The sequence below is a fragment of the Arachis ipaensis genome, chromosome B6 (genome assembly GCF_059453495.1).
Source record: "Arachis ipaensis isolate K30076 ecotype BB chromosome B6, ASM5945349v1, whole genome shotgun sequence".
Lineage (NCBI taxonomy): Eukaryota > Viridiplantae > Streptophyta > Magnoliopsida > Fabales > Fabaceae > Arachis > Arachis ipaensis.
In genome coordinates, this window is record NC_142441.1 from 28310953 (window position 1) to 28331904 (window position 20952).

General features: G+C 40.7%; 1 non-coding gene across 1 annotated transcript; it reads right to left on the minus strand.

Annotated features, from left to right (window-relative positions):
* Positions 1-3820: 3820 nt before the first annotated feature.
* Positions 3821-3928, minus strand: LOC148554979 (small nucleolar RNA R71). Its single transcript, XR_015888208.1, has one exon. It is a non-coding gene; the product is annotated as a small nucleolar RNA R71 (small nucleolar RNA).
* Positions 3929-20952: the final 17024 nt, after the last annotated feature.

The window sequence follows — 20952 nt, forward strand, 5'->3', positions numbered from 1 at the left end:
AAGACCCTTCCTAGCCACAGCAAAAGCTGTGATTGATGTAGACAGAGGAGAGTTAGTCCTTCAATTGAATAAGGACTACCTTGTGTTTAAGGCTCAAGGATCTTCTTCTATAACTATGGAGAGGAAGGATGAAAAGCTTCTCTCAATACAGAGTCAAACAGAGCCCCCACACTCAACTTCTAAGTTTGGTGTTGGGAGACCACCATTAAGCTCTGAATCTCTGTGAAGCTCTCTAAGAGCTCACTGTCAAGCTATTGACATTAAAGAAGCGCTTATTGGGAGGCAACCCAATTTTATTTAATTATATTTATTTGTTTTCCATTGTCATTTTATGTTTTCTTTAGGTAGATGATCATGTGGAGTCATAAAAACAACTGCAAAATTAAAGCGGAATAAAAAACAGCATGAAAAATAGCACACCTTGGAGGACAGGCTTACTGGCGTTTAAACGCCAGTAAGGATAGCAGAATGGGCGTTTAACGCCCAGCCTGGTAGCATTCTGGGCGTTAAACACCAGAATTGGCAGGCAGACTGGCGTTTAATGCCAGAAAAGGGTGTCTGGCTTCTGGCTGGTGTTAAACGCCAGAATTGGCAAACAGACTGGCGTTTAATGCCAGAAAAGGGTGTCTGGCCAGTGTTAAACACCAGAAAAGGGCATCAGCTTGGCGTTTAATGCCAGGAAAGGTAGCAGAATTGGCGTTAAATGCCAGAATTGGCACACAATGGGCGTTTAAACTCCAGAATGGTGCAGGGACCCAAAATCCTTGACACCTCAGGATCTGTGGACCCCACAGGATCCCCACCTACCCCACCTCTTCTTCTCTCCTCTTCACACCTTTCCATAACACTCTTCCCCAAACACCCTTGACCAATCCAATCACCACCTCTTCCCCATAATCTCTTCACCACTCACATCCATCCATCATAAAACCCACCTACCTCACCATTCAAATTCAAACCATTTCCCTCCCAAACCCAACCCCTCATACACGACTTCCCTCTCTCTCTTAACCTATAAATACCCCTCATTACCACCCTTATTTTCACACATCATACACACTTAACCCCCCCTTGGCCGAACCCTACACACCCCTCCATCTCCTCCATTTCTTTCTTCTTCTCCTCATTTCTTTCTTCCTTTGCTCGAGGATGAGCAAACATTTTAAGTTTGGAGTGGAAAAAAGATCTGCTTTTTTGTTTTTCCATAACCACTAATGGCACCTAAGGCCGGAGAAACCTCTAGAAAAAGGAAAGGGAAGGCAATTGCTTTCACCTCCGAGCCATGAGAGATGGAGAGATTCATCTCAAAGGTCCATCAAGACCACTTCTATGAAGTTGTGGCCAAGAAAAAGGTGATTCCCGAGGTCCCCTTCATGCTCAAAAAGAGTGAATATCCGGATATCTGACGTGGGATTCGAAGAAGAGGTTGGAAAACTCTCACCAACCCCATTCAACAAGTCGGGATCTTAATGGTTCAAGAGTTCTATGCTAATGCATGGATCATTAGGAACCATGATCAAAGTATGAACCCAAACTCAAAGAATTGGCTCACAATGGTTCGGGGAAAATACTTGGATTTCAGTCTGAAAACTCTAAGGTTGGCATTTAACTTGCCAATAATGAGAGGAGATCCTCATCCTTTCACTAGAAGAGTCAACTTTGATCAAAGGTTGGACCAAGTCCTCATGGACATCTGTGTGGAAGGAGCACTGATAAACCACTATTTTATGGTTTATAATGTGCTTAATTGTGTGGTTTTATCATGATCTTTACCCACTTATTCATATGATTAGCATTCATTTATATTTCCTTCCTAAAATTATTACATGATTGAAAACTTGCTTCCTAAGAGACTTTTAATTAGGTATTTTAATTCTCCTTTATTCCATTCGATGCCGTCATCTGTGTATTAAGTGTTTCAGGCTTTATAGGGCATGAATAAGTTGGAGATTGGAAAGAAAGCTTGCAAAAATGGAAGGAACACAAGAAATTAAGGAGATGACCAGCGAGAAGTGACGCGGTCGCATGGCTCACACGACCACGCGGATTGGAACAGCACAAGTGACATGGAGGCATGGACGACGCGCCCGTGCGGCAAAGCAGAACGCCGAATGACGCGTCCGCATGAATGACGCGATCGCGTGACGTGTGCGATCTGCATAATCTGCAGAATTCGCTGGGGGCGATTTTGGGCCCTATTTTGACCCAGTTTTTGGCCTAGAAAAGCATACTAGAGCCAGAGAACATGCAGAAACCAGAACAACATTCATTCTACACAGTTTTTAGTTTTTAGATCTAGTTTTACCCCTCCTCTAGGTTTTCTCTCTACACATTCATAGTTCTTAGGATTTTTATTTCTGTTGCTTTTTGCATTGGGATTTTGAGAAGAGTTATTACCTCATCAAGACTACGTCATTCTAGTTTGTTTTCTTTACTTGGCTTTACTCTTCCATGTCCTTTAATTTATTCAATTTTACTGTTGGATTATATTAGAATTTATTAATACAAGAATTACTTTTACTTTTAATTGAATTTCTTGCTTTTTATTTATCATGTCTCTCTTTAATTCCTTTTCCTATGTTATGAGTTCTACTTTCACAATGAGCGAGTAGTTCCCTAACTTGATGGGGAGTTGATTGAAAGGAACCCTTGAGTTGGAATGCTTAAAGGAAAAATTGTAATTGGGTTCATTGTTGGAATACCCTCTAGTCACTGACACCAATTCCTTTTAATTAAGTGGGTTGGAACTTGTGAATAGAAATAACATTCCAACTTGTTTGACTTTCCCTTACCTAGTAAGGGATAACTAAACAGAACAATCTCTAATTATCAATTAATCTTGAAAGTACTGCAACAAGAATAGGGCTTCCAACTAATCTACTCCCAGTCAAGGCTTTTATTTAAATTACTTAATTTCTCTAATTTAATTTCCTGTTTATTCAACTCAAACTCCTTTGAAAACATCTAATTAATAAAATAGCACACCTTTCTACAACTCGTTGGGAGATGACCTGGGATTCATACTCCTAGTATTTTAATTTTAATTTTCGTGACAACCCTTTCAAATTGATAAGCGGATTTCTGGTTGGTTAAGAACTATACTTGCAACGCATATCTATAACAATTCTTAATTAGCCAATTTCCGCCACGTCAATTTTTGGCGTCGTTGCCGGGGAGTTGCAATAGAGTGCTAAAGTTATTAATTGGACTTTATTTATTTGCATTTTATTTTATTTTGCTACTATGAGCTGCTTGTTTCTTTCGCTAGATGACGCGTTCACTTCCTAATCCAAGCTCGCCAGTATTCGATCCTGAGATTGAAAGAACTATTTCACGAATAAGGCAAGCTCGGTGTCGGTTAGTCCTCTCTGAGGGCGGATTTGAAACGCCATTTGAGGAAGAAACCAGCCCCCGTTCTACTGATTCGGTTGTTTTACGTGTAGGTGACATGGCAGAACCTAGGAGAGTTACTATCCAGGAGGAAGGAGCCCCTGATTTTACAATGCAACTATTTCAAGCGCATCACCCAGCGGTGGCTACAGACTTTGAAATAAAGACTGCACTGCTCAATTTGATGCCCAAGTTTCATGGCTTACCTGCTCAAGAGCCTATCAAGCACCTGAGAGATTTCCAAGCAGCCTGTTCTACTGTCAGGCGTGATGGTGCAAATGAAACTTCAATTCTGTTGAAAGCTTTCCCGTTTTCTCTTGAGGGAAAGGCAAGAGAGTGGTACTACACTCAACCCACAATAACTATATCCAATTGGGATACACTGAGAAGAGAATTCTTGGAAAAATTCTTTCCAGTTGAAGTTACTGATAAACTGAGGAAAGATATTTCCATGATTGTTTAGGATGAATCTGAGACTCTCTATGAATACTGGGAGCGCTTCAATAATCTTCTGGAAGCATGCCCCCACCATATGATTGACAAGATAGTGTTGCTCGATTACGTCACACAGGGCATGAGGCCCCAAGATAAGACCACATTGGAAAGTGCTAGCAATGGGTCTATGAAAAAGTACAAGACCACTGATGAAGCATGGCAATTGATTAGCGACTTAGCCGAATCCACTCGGAATCACAGGCAGAAATAATACCGTTCAAAAGCCATTGCAGAAGTATCCTCCAGCAGAGAGACTGTTGCTTTAACTCAGAGTATCTGTGAAATGACCAACTTGCTGAAACAGATGTAATTGAATCAACAACAAGTTTAGCAAGCTCAACCTTCTCCACCACAGCAGAGCCAACAGTTAGTCCCACAGAGAGTTTGCAGAGTCTGTGCTGATTATAGCCATTATACTGATGAATGCCCGCAGCTCCAACAGGAAGACAACACCGTGGCAGCCACTCGTAACTTCTATGACCGCCCCAACCAAGGGTACAATCAAGGTGGCAATTACAACCCTGGATGGCAGGGCAATTCTAACCAGAATTGGAGGGACAACAACAACAGAGAAGGCAGAGACAATCAAGGAAATCAGAGGTGGAATAACAACAACAACAGGCAACAGAACCAGTACCAGTCTTACAAAGCACCTCACCTGAGGCAATTCCAAGGACCACAGAATACCCAACAGCAGACCTCTCAAATTACCTATCCGTCTTCATCTGCTAATGATGACTTATTACAATCTATTGATCGGAGACAGCAGACCATAGAAAATAACATTAATGCCACTCTAAATGGTCTGAATGCTACTTTGCAAGCTCTTGTCTCACAGATTGGATCAATGAATAACTCCAATAACCAGCCTTCGAACTCCAGTGGAATTCCCTCTCAACCATTACCCAATCCCAAGGGTGGCATTAATGCCATCACCCTAAGGTCCGGAACCACACTACAGAAGAGGAACCAGGAGGAGCCAAGCCCACCAGAACACGCCTCAACTGAAGAGGTAGTGGAAATAGAAGATGTTGAAGAGGAAGAGGACATACAGGACATATCTAAAAAAGAAGAAGTTCAACCACAGGAGGAAGCATCAAAGGGTGCAGGCACTGCAGAAGACACCACTCCTATTCCATTTCCACAACTTGCAAGGAAGCCCAGGAAGCAGCTGGAACCTGATCCCAAAATGGTAGAGATATTCAAAAAGGTTGAGGTAATTGTTCCTCTATTTGATGTTATTCAACAGGTACCTAAATATGCAAAGTTTCTAAAAGATTTATGTATACATAAAGACAAAATTAATGAATTAGAAACTATTCCTTTAGGTAGTTCCATATCTGCTTTAATGGGTGGTTTACCTGAAAAGTGTAGTGACCCAGGTCCTTGTATAGTTAATTGTACTATTGGTGGTGTGATAATTTCTGACTGCATGTGTGATTTAGGAGCATGTGTGAGTATACTGCCTTTGTCTATATATGATATTTTGAGGCTCCCTCCCTTGAAAAGGTCGGCACTCGTTTTGTGTTAGCAGATAAAAGCATTATTACAGTGGTTGGAGTTGCTGAAGATGTATTAGTGGGCATTAAGGGACTCATATTCCCCACTGATTTTTATATTCTGGAGATGCCCCAAAATGACTCAGAGAAGCCATCATCAATCCTACTTGGAAAACCTTTCCTGAAAACATCAAAGTTCAAATTGGATGCTTTTTCAGGAATATACTCTTTTGAAATAGATGGCCGAGTAGTAATCTTCAATCTGGATGGAGTTATAAAGCATCCCCTAGAAGATCATTCTATCTTCCAGTGTGACATCATTGATGAAACCGTAGCTGAAATTCACCAGGAGGAGTTAGAAGAGAAGCACACAGGACAAAGTCCGAGTGTGGGGACACTCTTGGGCGACAATGAGGGCACTTTGCCATTATTACCAGCTTCAGACAATCCAGAGCCTGACCATGAGTAGAAGTTAGAGTTGAAACCCCTTCCTCCACACCTCAAATATGCTTACCTTGAGGACAAGCAAAAGTGTCCAGTTAGCATTGCAAGGGAACTCACTTCTCAACAAGAAGAGCAGTTATTTAGTGTGCTGAGGAGGCACAAGAAGGCAATTGGGTGGAGTTTGGCAGATATAGTAGGCATCAACCCTCAAGTATGTAAGCACAGAATATTTTTAGAAGAGGGAGCAAGACCTATCCGTCAACCCCAGAGAAGACTGAACCCCACTATCTTAGAAGTTGTCAAGAAGGAAGTAACCAAATTACTGGAGGCAGATATCATCTATCCCATCTCAGACAGTGAATGGGTGAGCCCAGTACAAGTGGTGCCCAAGAAGTCTGGCGTCACTACAGTGAAGAATGAGCATGTAGAGCTCATAGCAACCAGAGTACAGAACGCTTGGAGGGTCTGCATTGATTACAGGCGTCTCAACCAAGCCACTCGTAAGGATCACTATCCTCTTCCATTCATTGATCAAATGCTGGATCGCCTGTCGGGTAAATCACATTATTATTTTTTAGATGGTTACACAGGTTATTTCCAAATTCATATAGCTCCTGAGGATCAGGAAAAGACTACTTTTACATGTCCTTTTGGGACTTATGCTTACAAGAGAATGCCCTTTGGCTTGTGCAATGCACCAGCTACCTTCCAAAGGTGCATGATGAGTCTTTTTTCTGATCTTATTGAGGACTGTATGGAAGTTTTTATGGATGATTTTAGTGTATATGACGATTCCTTTAGCCTTTGCTTAGATGGATTATCTAGAGTATTAGATAGGTGTGTCAGTACAAACCTTGTATTAAATTTTGAAAAATGTCACTTTATGGTAAAACAAGGTATTGTACTAGGACATGTTGTGTCTAATACTGGCATTTCTGTAGATCCAGCAAAGGTGAATGTTATTTCTAGTTTACCTTACCCATCTTCTGTGAGGGAAGTCCGTTCGTTCCTTGGCCATGCAGGTTTTTACAAGAGATTCATTAAGGACTTCAGTAAGGTAGCACTTCCCTTATCCAAACTACTGCAGAAGGATATTGAATTCGAGTTCAGTGAGGATTGCAAACAAGCGTTTGATAAGCTGAAGACCGCCCTGACTCAAGCTCCAATTGTGAGAGGACCAGATTGGAGCCAACCATTTGAAATAATGTGCGATGCTTCCAACCATGCAGTAAGAGCAGCACTAGCTCAGCGTGAAGGTAAGGATCCTTTTGTTATTGCTTATGCGTCTAAAACTTTAGATGCCGCTCAATCCAATTACACTACTACTGAGAAAGAGCTTCTTGCTATTGTTTTTGCTCTGGATAAATTCCGAGCCTATTTACTTGGTACTAAGGTAGTAGTGTACTCAGACCACGCAGCTCTAAAGTATTTATTATCTAAAAAGGAGTCCAAGCCAAGGCTTATACGTTGGATACTACTATTACAAGAATTTGATTTAGAAATTAAGGATAGGAGTGGTAACCAGAATTTAGTGGCAGACCACTTGAGTCGCCTTGAGCACATTAAGGATGATTCTAATCCTATAGCTGATAATTTCCTATTTGATAACCTGCAAGCAGTATCTGAAGTAGTCCCTTGGTATGAACCTGTAGCTAATTATCTAGTTAGCCGCACTTTCCCTCCAAACTTTTCTAAGCATCAAAGAGACAAGCTGAAAAGCGAGTCTAAATATTATATATGGGATGACCCATATTTATGGAGATGTGGCGCTGACCAGGTAATTAGACGGTGTGTGCCTCAATCAGAATTCTAGTCCATCTTAGAGGCCTGTCACTCTTCTGAGAGTGGAGGACATTTTAGCCCTCAGAGAACGGCTAGAAAAATCTTGGACTGTGGATTCTGGTGGCCTACGCTTTTTAGAGACGCTGCTAAATTTTGTAAATCTTGTTTCCCATGCCAAAAATTTGGTAATATATCCAAGAGGGATGAGATGCCTCAACAAATTATGCTTTTTTGTGAAATTTTTCATGTTTGGGGCATTGACTTCATGGGTCCATTTCCAAATTCTAATGGTTAGTTTTATATATTGTTAGCTGTGGATTACGTTTCCAAATGGGTGGAAGCAATTTCTACCCGCACTGATGATGCTAACACTGTTGTTTTCTTTGTGAGAAACCACATTATTTGTCGCTTTGGATCACCACGAGCAATCGTGAGCGATCAAGGCACCCATTTTTGTAACAGGAGACTAACAGGATTAATGAAGAAGCATGGGATAATTCATAAGGTTGCAACAGCCTACTATCCTCAGCCTAATGGGCAAGCCGAGGTGTCAAACAGAGAGATAAAGCGTATCTTACAGAAGATAGTCAAACCTCATAGGAGAGACTGGAGCACCAGGCTACAAGATGCACTTTGGGCGTACAGAACCGCATACAAGACACCCATTGGGATGAGTCCTTTCCACTTAGTCTATGGAAAAGCTTGTCATCTCCCTGTTGAAGTAGAGCATAAAGCCTTTTGGGCAGTAAAGGAGTGCAACATGGGATTTGAGGAAGCCGGAGCTGAAAGGAAATTACAACTACAAGAACTGGAAAGCCTTCGCCTGGAAGCTTATGAAAACTCAAGACTATACAAGGAGAAGATGAAGGCTGTACATGATCAGCACCTCAAGAGAAAAGAGTTCCAACTTGGAGATTTAGTCCTCCTTTACAAATCTCGACTAAGGCTCATGCCAGGCAAATTGAGATCAAGATGGGAAGGTCCATACAGAGTAGAGAAGGCCGAACCATACGGAGTTTATCACCTAAGCCATCCTTCAAGCTCTGAACTTATCAAAGTCAATAGACATCGTTTAAAGCTATACCATGGCGAGCAGCTGAAGGAAAACAAGGAGCTCGAGATCTTCCTCTTGGAAGATCCCCACATAGCCGAAGACCGAGCTAGTAGAGCGTCCAACTTACGGACGTTAAAGCAAAGTGCTAGGTGGGAGACAACCCACCATGGTATGATCGTTCTTTTCTTTATTTTTAATTTTCTTATTCAATAACTCTTCTCTTTATTAGTACATTTCATGCATCTGCATTTACATACTTTTACTTTTAAAAAAAAAATCACGCGACGCGACCGCATCATTGACGCGTCCGCGTCGCAAGTAGATGGGAGAAAATAAAAATGCGAACAGAGAGTCACGCAGGAGCGTGGCTGGAGGCGTGCCAATGGCACAAATCACCCGACGCGACCGCGTCGCCGACGCATCCGCGTCACATGGGAACATTGGCCTCCCATGCGACCGCGTCACTCACGCGGCCACGTGCCTTGGAATTCGAAGTAAAAAGGGTGCACGACCGAAAGTTGTGCGAGAGTGGTGCTGGATTGGTGCTGAACACACAATTCTTTCCACGCGGTCGCGTGACCGACACGACCACGTCATATCCTTCTAATGGCCACTCACGCGATCGCATGCCTCACACGATCGCGTCACCCAAGATTTGGCAAAAATAATATTTCGAACAGAGAGTTGTGCGAGCGCGAGGCTGCCCTCGCACCAGTAGCATGATATGGGTTACGCGACCGCGTGACCGACGCGACCGCGTCATTCAGTTTAAGCGCAATTCGCGCAATCGCGTGCCCCACGCGGCCGCGTCGCTTGCACTGCACAGCTTCTCTAATTTGCCACTTATCTTATCTTTTCTTTTCTCCAAATCCTATTTTCTTTTTTCCCTCCTTATTTCTTCTTTCTTCCTTCTTCCTTCTTTCTCACTTTCTACCCTCTCTCTCTCTCACCACCATTAACAAGGTTTTCTTTTTCTTCTTTCCCCCTTATTTTTCTATTATTCTTCTTATTTTTATATGTTATCTTCTTTTCTTTTCTTTTTACTTTCATTATCCATATTTTATTTTTCTTTTTTTTTTCCTTTTTACTTGGTGTTGGAAACTTATTTGAGTCATTATTTCTCATTATATGCTTGTGGATTGTTGTTAAATTGTTTGGCAATTATATACTTTTGTTCAAGGGTTGCTTGCATGTTCACCTTAATACTTTCTATACCTTATTTACCATGCATGCTATGTGTTTGTGAAAAAGCCATATGGCATTATGCATTTTTCTACATTATCCTACTATTCAATGCTTGCTTTTCACAAATTTCCTTTACTATTGTATTAATTGAAATTAATTGTTAATACAAACGTGATGGTTTGTTACAAGTGATGCTTGATCTATGCTACTCATGCCTTTGCCAGCATGCCAATAAACACCTTGCATTCACTCGTCATCATATGCACTTGCTATTTTCCATTGATGACTTTTCACATGTAGTCATGACCATGTGTTAACATCATTTACCTTTTAATGTGCATTTATAACCATCCTTTTCTATTCTCTTCCTTGCTCTATCTTTTTGAATTTAATTCACTTTCTCTTCCCTTTTTCAGAATGGCCACCAAGAAGGGCAAAGAGAAAGCTACTCCCAAATCAACAGCAAGGAGAGGAATAAAGAGAGCACTAGTGGCAGAGCCTTCTTCAACTGCAGTCAAGCCCTCAACAAAAAGGATTAAGAGAATTATAAAGGTTAATGAAAAGGAGAAAGCCTTCCCAGCAAAGGACACTGCGCGATTTTCCAATCGCTACTGTGAACAGATGTTCCCCATCCTGGCAGAAAGGAGCTACAACAACGAATACCTCCTTATCCTCCCGCCCAATATTGCTACTTTTATTGAGCCGCAAATTGAACGAAGACAATGGGGTTTTCTACAGAGACAGTCGTGGCAGGTCAATCTTTCTTGGGTAGTCGAGTTTTACTCCAACTTCCACCTGCCAACCCTGCAGTCTGTCTTTGTCCGTCAGAAGCAAGTCCCCATTACAGAAGAGGCCATTCGAAGAGCTCTAGATCTTCCTCCTATTCCAGAACGATTGGACGCCTTTCAAAAAGCCGCACTCAAGCGCCAGATGTACCAATTTGACTGGGACGCTGTTCTCAGAGTTATCGCACTACCTGGCAGCCGTTGGATCTACGGATACCATCATACCCACCCTAAGGGAATCTCGGCTTCAGCACCTACCTTGGAGGCTCGCGTATAGGCACAAATCATGTCCTATTACGTCTTTCTGAGCACTCACGAGTCCTCCTTCACTGCGGACATGGCCGTTCTACTATGGTGCATCCTCACAGACCAGCCTCTGAACCTACCAAGACACATCCGAAATGCCATGGGACACGTACAAATCGCGGGCAACCTACCTTTTCCCGCCTTGGTCTCAGATCTTGTCTCAGCCACCGGAGTCTCCTTCAGAGCTGGGGACACCAAAGCCATGCTCCCACGGGATGATCAATATGTCCCTAATGGGAAATATATCAGACCCTCAGTAGCCACTACAAGCCAGCCTACTGAATCGGCTGCAAACATTCCTTCTTCCACACCACAAGCACCTACCACAGACCAACTGCTCCATCAGATACTCGAAAGGTTGGATCGGCAGGAACACAAAGCTAAGATGAGAGAGCGCCGTAACAAGCGCCGATTCACATACCTCAAGGAGCTGATTATGGAAAAATTCAAGGACTCAGACACCCCAGACTCCACTTCCTTTACCAGCACAGGGAGCCACGATAGTCCCGACTGTGGAGATACTGCTAGCAGCCCACCCCTGTTCCTGACAGATGGCACCGAGGATGGTGCAAAGCCTTAAGTGTGGGGAGGTCGGTCAGTACCTGACTCCCAAAGGTAATTTCTCTTCTCTAAACACCAATAAATTAGGATATTTAGTTAGTTTTTCTTTTGTAGAATAGGATAAATTGCATAGTAATAGATTAGTTGCATGCATGTTCTACTGGATTGGAAAGACAATAAGTTTCTTCTAAGACTCTATCTTTGGAATGAAATTTCACTAATTTTTAATTAAAATTTTTATGTTAAATTTGCTTGAAGTTGTATTTGGAACATGATTTTTGAGCTAAAGAACACACAACCTGTGAGATTTGAGCCTTTATGCATGGTTACATTATTTAACCATAATTATTTTATTCTTGTGTGTTTACTTCTCTATGATTGTGATCTATATTTTATTCCATCCTATATGTCCAATGTTTATTATATTTATATGTTTGCATATGATTTAGGCCATTAATTGTTTAGCTCACTTATCCAAATTAAGCCTACCCTTCCAATTACCTTTGTTAGCCACTTTGAGCCTTTAAATCCCATTTGTTCTATATTTTACCACATTACTAGCCTTAAGCAGAAAAATAAGTATATATCCCAAATTGAATCTTTGGTTAGCTTAAGATAGAATTGTGTGTGCTAATTAAGTATGGAAAATTGTGGGAACAAAAGATAATAAGGGAATGTGTCATGATAATATAAAAGGAATTTGGATACCTACTCATGTGAAACTATAAGAATTAAAAATCTATGTGCATTGATAAGCTATGTTTATTTTTATGCTTATGTTGAAAAAAAAAACCAAAAATATTCAATAAATAAATAAGGGGACAAAATTACCCCAATGCTAAGTTAAGAATTCAAAGATCAATGCATGTATGATAAAATTAAAATAAAACAGTTGATACATGAGTATGGAATGTGAAAGGGAATTCTGGGTAGCTAGGTACGAATTCTAAAGTTATATAGAATATATATAGGTTATGTTAGAGCTTGGGTTAATTAAAGATTCAATTTATAAGCTCACTTGACCATATATGTATCCTTACCATTACCTTGGCCCCATTACAACCTTGAAAAGACCTCATGATGTTTGCATTGGTATATTAAATGTTGTTGATTGGTTAGGAGAAGAACAAAGAATTAGAGAGCATGATTAGAGAAGGATAGAGTGATTGCCCTATACACTAGAGAAATTAGAGCGTACATACATCATCAGTGAGGGTTCAATGCTTAAAATTCTATGTTCCCTACTTTCATGAGCTACCTTCTTGCATTTTTATCTGTTCTTACTGTATAAGAATTGAATTAGTGGAATTTGATTTGTAATTATTTTGAAGAGCTTATTTACTTTTAATCAAGTGGACAAGAATCATATAGTTGCATTTACATATATAGGTTGTATTGCATTGCATGGGTTTTACATGTTCCTACTCATTTATTTTATCTCCTTCAACTAAGCATGAGGACATGCTAATGTTTAAGTGTGGGGAGGTTGATAAACCACTATTTTATGGTTTATAATGTGCTTAATTGTGTGGTTTTATCATGATCTTTACCCACTTATTCATATGATTAGCATGTATTTATATTTCCTTCCTAAAATTATTACATGATTGAAAACTTGCTTCCTAAGAGACTTTTAATTATGTATTTTAATTCTCCTTTATTCCATTCAATGCCGTGATCTGTGTACTAAGTGTTTCAGGCTTTATAGGGCATGAATGAGTTGGAGATTGGAAAGGAAGCTTGCAAAAATGGAAGGAACACAAGAAATTAAGGAGATGACCAGCGAGAAGTGACGCGGTCGCATGGCTCACGCGACCGCGCAGATTGGAACAGCACAAGTGACGCGGAGGCATGGACGACGCGCCTGTGTGGCAAAGCAGAATGCCGAATGACGCGTCCGCATGAATGACGCGATCGCGTGACGTGCGCGATCTGCATAATCTGCAGAATTCACTGCAGGCGATTTTGGGTCCTGTTTTGACCCAATTTTCGGCCCAGAAAAGCATACTAGAGCCAGAGAACATGCAGAAACCAGAACAACATTCATTCTACACAGTTTTTAGTTTTTAGATCTAGTTTTACTCCTCCTCTAAGTTTTCTCTCTACACATTCATAGTTCTTAGGATTTTTATTTCTATTGCTTTTTGCACTGGGATTTTGAGAAGAGTTATTACCTCATCAAGACTACGTCATTCTAGTTCGTTTTCTTTACTTGGCTTTACTCTTCCATGTCCTTTAATTTACTCAATTTTACTGTTGGATTATTTTAGAATTTATTAATACAAGAATTACTTTTACTTTTAATTGAATTTCTTGCTTTTTATTTATCATGTCTCTCTTTAATTCATTTTCCTATGTTATGAGTTCTACTTTCACAATGAGCGAGTAGTTCCCTAACTTGATGGGGAGTTGATTGAAAGGAACCCTTGAGTTGGAATGCTTAAAGGAAAAATTGTAATTGGGTTCATTGTTGGAATACCCTCTAGTCACTGACACCAATCCCTTTTAATTAAGTGGGTTGGAACTTGTGAATAGAAATAGCATTCCAACTTGTTTGACTTTCCCTTACCTAGTAAGGGATAATAACTAAACAGAATAATCCCTAATTATCAATTAATCTTGAAAGTACTGCAACAAGAATAGGGCTTCCAACTAATCTACTCCTAGTCAAGGCTTTTATTTAAATTACTTAATTTCTCTAATTTAATTTCCTGTTTATTCAACTCAAACTCCTTTGAAAACATCTTATTAATAAAATAGCACACCTTTCTGCAACTCGTTGGAAGACGACCTGGGATTCATACTCTCAGTATTTTAATTTTAATTTTCGTGACAACCCTTTCAAATTGATAAGCGGATTTCTGGTTGGTTAAGAACTATACTTGCAACACATATCTATAACAATTCTTAATTAGCCAATTTCCACCACATCAAGCACAATGGAAGAGAAACTCAAGAGGCAAGTCGGTTCAATTGAGAAGGCTTGACCTAAAACCCGTGGCTAGGGGATGGTTGGAGTTCATCCAACGCACTATCATTCCCACTAGCAACCGGTCTGAAGTTATAGTAGACCGGGCTATCATGATTTATAGTATCATGATTGGAGAGGAAGTAGAAGTTCATGAGATCATATCTCTAGAACTATACAAGGTGGCTGACAAACCCTCCACTTTGGCAAGGTTAGCCTTCCCTCATCTCATCTGTCACCTATGTAATTCAGCTGGAGTTGTCATAGAAGAAGACACCCTCATTGAAGAGGACAAGTCCATCACTAAGAAAAGGATGGAGCAAACAAGAGAGCCCACTCATGGACCTCAACAAGAGCATGAGGAAATTCCTCATCAAGAAATCCCTGAGATGCCTCAAGGGATGCATTTTCCTCCACACAACTATTGGGAGCAACTTAACACTTCTTTAGGAGATTTGAGTTCTAACATGGAGAAACTAAGAATGGAGCACCAAGAGCACTCCATTATCCTCCATGAAATCAGAGAGGACCAAAAGGCCATGAGAGAGGAGCAACAAAGGCAAGGAAGAGACATAGAGGAGCTCAAGCACTCCATAAGATCTTCAAGAAGAAGAACTAGCCGCCATCACTAAGGTGGACCTGTTCTTTAATTTCCTTGCTCTTATTTTTCTGTTTTTCGATTTTAATGCTTTATGTTTTATCTATGTTTGTGTCTTTATTACATGATCATTAATGTCTAGTGTCTATGTCTTAAAGCTATGAATGATTCCGTGAATCCCTCACCTTTCTTAAATGAAAAATGTTTTTATTTGCAAAAGAACAAGAAGTGCATAATTTCGAAAATTATCTTGAAGTTAGCTTAATTATTTTGATGTGGTGGCAATACTTTTTGTTTTCTGAATGAATGCTTGAACAGTGCATATTTTGATATTGTTGTTTATGAATGTTAAAATTGTTGGCTCTTGAAAGAATAATGAAAAAAGAGAAATGTTATTGACCATCTAAAAAATCATAAAATTGATTCTTGAAGCAAGAAAAAGCAGTGAAAAACAAAGCTTGCAAAAAGAAAAGAAAAAAAATGACGAAAAAGTAAAAGAAAGAAAAAAAGAAAAAGCAAGCAGAAAAAGCCAATATCTCTTTAAACCAAGAGGCAAGAGAAAAAAGCCAATAACCCTTTAAACTAAAAGGCAAGGGTAAAAAGGATCCAAGGCTTTGAGCATTAATGGATAGGAGGGCCAAAGGAATAAAATCCTAGCCTAAGCGGCTAAATCAAGCTGTCCCTAACCATGTGCTTGTGGCGTGAAGGTGTCAAGTGAAAAGCTTGAGACTGAGCAGTTAAAGTCGTGATCCAAAGCAAAAAGAGTGTGCTTAAGAGCTCTGGACACCTCTAACTGGGGACTCTAGCAAAGCTGAGTCACAATCTGAAAAAGTTCACCCAGTTATGTGTTAGTGGCATTTATGTATCCGGTGGTAATACTGGAAAACAAAATGCTTAGGGTCACGGCCAAGACTCATAAAGTAGCTATCTTCAAGAATCAAAATCCTAAACTAGGAGAATCAATAACACTATCTGAATTCTGAGTTCCTATGGATGCCAATCATTCTGAACTTCAAAGGATAAAGTGAGATGCCAAAACTGTTCAGAAGCAAGAAGATACTAGCCCCGCTCATCTAATTGAAACTAATCTTCACTGATGTTTTTGAAATCTATTGTATATTCTCTTATTTTTATCCTATTTTATTTTTATTTGCTTATGGACAAGCAACAATTTAAGTTTGGTGTTGTGATGAGCGGATAATTTATACCTTTTTTGGCATTATTTTTACATAGTTTTTAGTATGTTTTAGTTAGTTTTTATTATATTTTTATTAGTTTTTTTTTTCAAAAATCACATTTCTAGACTTTACTATCAGTTTGTATATTTTTCTGTGATTTTAGGTATTTTCTGGCTGAAATTGAGGGACCTGAGCAAAAATCTGATTCAGAGGCTAAAAAAGGACAGCAGATGCTGTTGGATTCTAACCCTCCTGCACTCGAAATGGATTTTCTGGAGCTACAGAAACCCAATTGGCGTGCTCGCAATTACGTTGGAAAGTAGACATCTTGGGCTTTCCAGCAATATATAACAAGCTATACTTTGCCCGAGATTTGATGGCCCAAACTAGCGTCCAAATCCAGCCTAAAACTTTCTGGCGTAAAACGCCAGAACTGGCACTAAAACCGGCGTTTAACGCCCAAATTGGCACCCTGGGTGGCGTTTAACTCCAAGGATGGCCTATGCACGTGTAAAGCTTGAATGCTCAGCCCAAGCACACACCAAGTGGGCTCCGGAAGTGGATTTCTGCACTATCTGCACTTAGTTACTCATTTTTTGTAAACCCTAGTAACTAGTTTAGTATAAAAACTACTTTTAGAGATTTATTTCACATCTTTTGATGACTTTTATCATCTAGCTCATCATATTGTTCACATTTGGAGGCTGGCCTCACAGCCATGCCTAGACCTTTTTCACTTATGTATTTTATACAGTGGAGTTTCTACACCCCATAGATTAAGGTGTGGAGCTCTGCTGTTTTTCATGAATTAATGCAAGTACTATTATTTTTCTTTCAATTCACGCCTACTTCTTCTCCAAGATATACTCTTGTACTTAATTCAGTTAAGTCAGAATGAAGGGGTGACCCATGACAATCACCCACTATCTTCGTTACTCGCTTAGCCAAGATCCGCGTGCCTGACAACCACAAACGCTCTACATGATGTTCAACGTAGTCATTGGACGACAGCCAGAGTATATTCTCTTGGGTATCTAATACACAGACCGAGTCCGTGAGATTAGTATCATCATGGTATAGGCTAGAACCATTGACAGCATTCCTGAGATCCAGAAAGTCTAAACTTTGTCTGTGGTATTCCGAGTAGGATTTGGGAAGGGATGACTGTGACGAGCTTCAAACTTGCGAATGTTGGGCGCAGAGACAGTGTGCAAAAGGATAAGGGTCCTATTTCGATGTTAGCGGGAACCGACAGATGATTAGCCATGCGGTAGCTGTACCTGGTATTTTTCATCCGAGACAAGAAATCTGACAGTTGATTAGCCGTACAGAAACCGTACTTAGACCATTTTCACTGAGAGGATCATACAGCTTGCCATGGAGGGAAGCACGCATGATTGAGAGGAGGCAGTAGGAAAGCAGAGGTTCAGAAGCAACAAAGCATCTCCATACGCTTATCTGAAATCTCCACCTATGAATCACATAAGTATCTTTATCTTATTTTATGTTTTATTTATCTTTTTAATTATCAAAACCTCATAACCATTTGAATCAGCCTGACTAAGATTTACAGGATGACCATAGCTTGCTTCAAGCCAACAATCTCCGTGGGATCGACCCTTACTCACGTAAGGTATTACTTGGATGACCGAGTGCACTTGCTGGTTAGTTGTGCGGAGTTGTGAAAAGTATGAATCACGATTTCGTGCTACCACTACCTTACTGAAGTCCTTTATAAATCTCCTGTAGAAACCTGCATGGCCAAGGAATGAACGGACTTCCCTCACAGAGGAGGGGTAAGGTAAACTAGAAATGACATCCACCTTTGCTGGGTCTACAGAGATACCAATGTTAGAGACAACATGTCCTAGTACAATACCTTATTTTACCATAAAGTGACATTTTTCAAAATTCAATACAAGGTTTGAACTAACACACCTGTCTAACACTCTAGCTAAACCATCCAATCAAAGGCTAAATGAATCACCATATACGCTAAAATCATCCATGAAAACTTCGATACAATTCTCAATAAGATCTGAAAAGAGACTCATCATGCATCTATAGAAAGTAGCCAGTGCATTACATAAGCCAAAAGGCATCCTTTTGTATGCATACGTTCCAAAGGGACATGTAAAAGTAGTATTTTCCTGATCCTCAGGAGCTATATAAATTTGGAAATAGCCTGTATAACCATCTAAAAAGCAGTAATGGGATTTACCTGACAGGCGATCAAGCATCTGATCAATAAAAGGCAAGGGGTAATGATCCTTGCGAGTAGCTTGGTTGAGACGCCTGTAGTCAATGCAAACTCTCCATGAATTCTGCACTCTAGTTGTCAAGAGCTCTCCATGCTCATTCTTTACTGTTGTGACTCCAGACTTCTTGGGCACCACTTGTACTAGACTGACCCATTCGCTGTCTGAGATGGGATAAATTATATCTGCTTCAAGTAGCCTGGTCACTTCTTTCTTGACAACTTCTAAGATGGTGGGATTCAATCTTCTTTGGAGTTGATGGACAGGCCTTGCTCCCTCTTCTAAGAATATTCTGTACTCACAAATTTGAGGGCTGATGCCTACTATATCCACCAAGCTCCACCCAATTGCTTTCTTGTATCTTCTCAGCACACTAAGCAGCTGCTCCTCCTGTTGGGAAGTGAGTTCCCTTACAATGATAACTGGGAGCTTCTGATTATCCTCAAGGTAAGCATACTTGAGGTGGGGTGGAAGAGGCTTTAATTCCATTATCTGCTCATGGCAAGGCTCTGGATCATTTGGAGCTAGTGATAATGGCAAAGTGTCCTCATTGTGTTCAGAGGGTGTTCCCACACTTTGACCTTGCTCCATGTGCTTCTCTTCTACTGCTTCTTGGTGAACTGCAGCTACAGTTTCATTAATGATGTCACATTGGAAGATGGAATGATCTTCCGGGGGTGCTTCATAGCTTCATTCAAATTGAAACTCACTGTTCTGCCATCTATCTCAAAGAAGTAAGTTCCTGAGAAGGTATCCAGCTTGAATTTTGAAGTCTTCAGGAATGGTCTTCCAAGCAGGATTGATGATGGTCTTCCTGAGTCATTAGGGGGCATTTCCAAAATATAGAAGTCAATGGGAAATGTGAGCCCCTTAATACTCACCAGCACATCCTCAGTGATTCCAACCACTGTAATAATGCTTTTATCTGCTAACACAAAACAAGCTGTCAACCTTTTTAAGGGAGGGAGCCTCAAAGCATCATATATAGACAAAGGCATAATACTCACGCACGCTTCTAAGTCGCACATGCAGTCTGAAAATATTACACCCCCAATGGTACAATTAACCATGCATGGACCTGGGTCACTACATTTTTCAGGTATATCCCCCATTAAAGCAGATATGGAACTACCTAAAGGAATAGTGGCTAATTCATTAATCTTATCCTTATGTATGCACAAATCTTTTAGGAATTTTGCATATTTAGGTACTTGCTGAATAACATCAAAAAGGGGAACAGTTACCTCAACCTTTTTAAAAATTTCTACCATTTTGGGATCAAGTTTCATCTGCTTCCTGGTCTTCCTTGCAAGGTTGGAAATGGGATAGGAATGGCATCTTTTACAGCTTTCGCTTCCTTTGGTTCTCCATTCCTTGGTTGAACTGCTTCTTCTTCAACCATGTTTTGTACTTCATCTTCCTCTTCAACGTCCTCCACTTTAACCATGTCCTCCACTGGGGCATGCTCTTGTAAGCTTGGCTCCTCATGATTTCTCTCTTGCAGTGTGGTTCTGGACCTCAAAGTGATGGCATTGATGCCACCTTTTGGGTTGGGTAGGGGTTGAGAAGGAATTCCACTAGAGCTTGAAGGCTGGTTGTTAGAATTATTCATTGATCCAATTCGTGAGGCAAGCGCTCGTACAGTAGAGGTCAGACCGTTTAAGGTAGAATTAAGTGAATTCTGCATGTCTTGCTGTCCTTGTGCAAGAGAACGAAACATCTCATCAGTAGAAGGGGAAGGGGGTAAGTGATCTGAGGGGGTTGCTGTTGATTGTTCTGAGGTGCTTGGGACTGCCTTAGGTGAGGTGCTATGTAAGGTTGGTTCTGGTTCTACTGTCTATTGTTGTTGTTGTTGTTACCCTACCTCTGATTTCTATTGTTGTCTCTGCCTCCTCTGTTATCCCTCCAGCCTTGGTTATAGCTCCCACCTTGGTTATAGTTACCGCCTTGTTGGTAGTATCCTTGATTCGGGCGGTCATAGAAATTGTGGGTGGCTGCCAAGGTGTTGTCCTCTTGTTGGAGCTGTGGACACTCATTAGTGTAATGACTATAGTCAGTACATATTCCGCATACTCTTTGAGGAACCAGTTGTTGACTATGTTGTGGTGAGGGGGTTTGAGACTGTTGTTGATTCAGATTTATCTGCTTCAGTAGGTTGGTCATCTCACATATAGCCTGTGTGAAAGCAGTAGTCTCACTGCTAGAGGAAACCTCTGCAACAGCTTTGGGATGGTGACTCCTATGTCTAGTATTCCGAGTGGACTCAGCCAAATCGGTAATCAGCTGCCATGCTTCTGTTGCTGTCTTGTACTTCTTCATAGAGCCATTGCTTGCAGCATCTAGTGTGGTCTTGTCCTAAGGCTTCATGCCCTGTGTGAAGTAGCTGATCAACACCATCTCATCTATTTTGTGGTGGGGACATGAATCTAAGAGGTTCCTGAATCGTTCC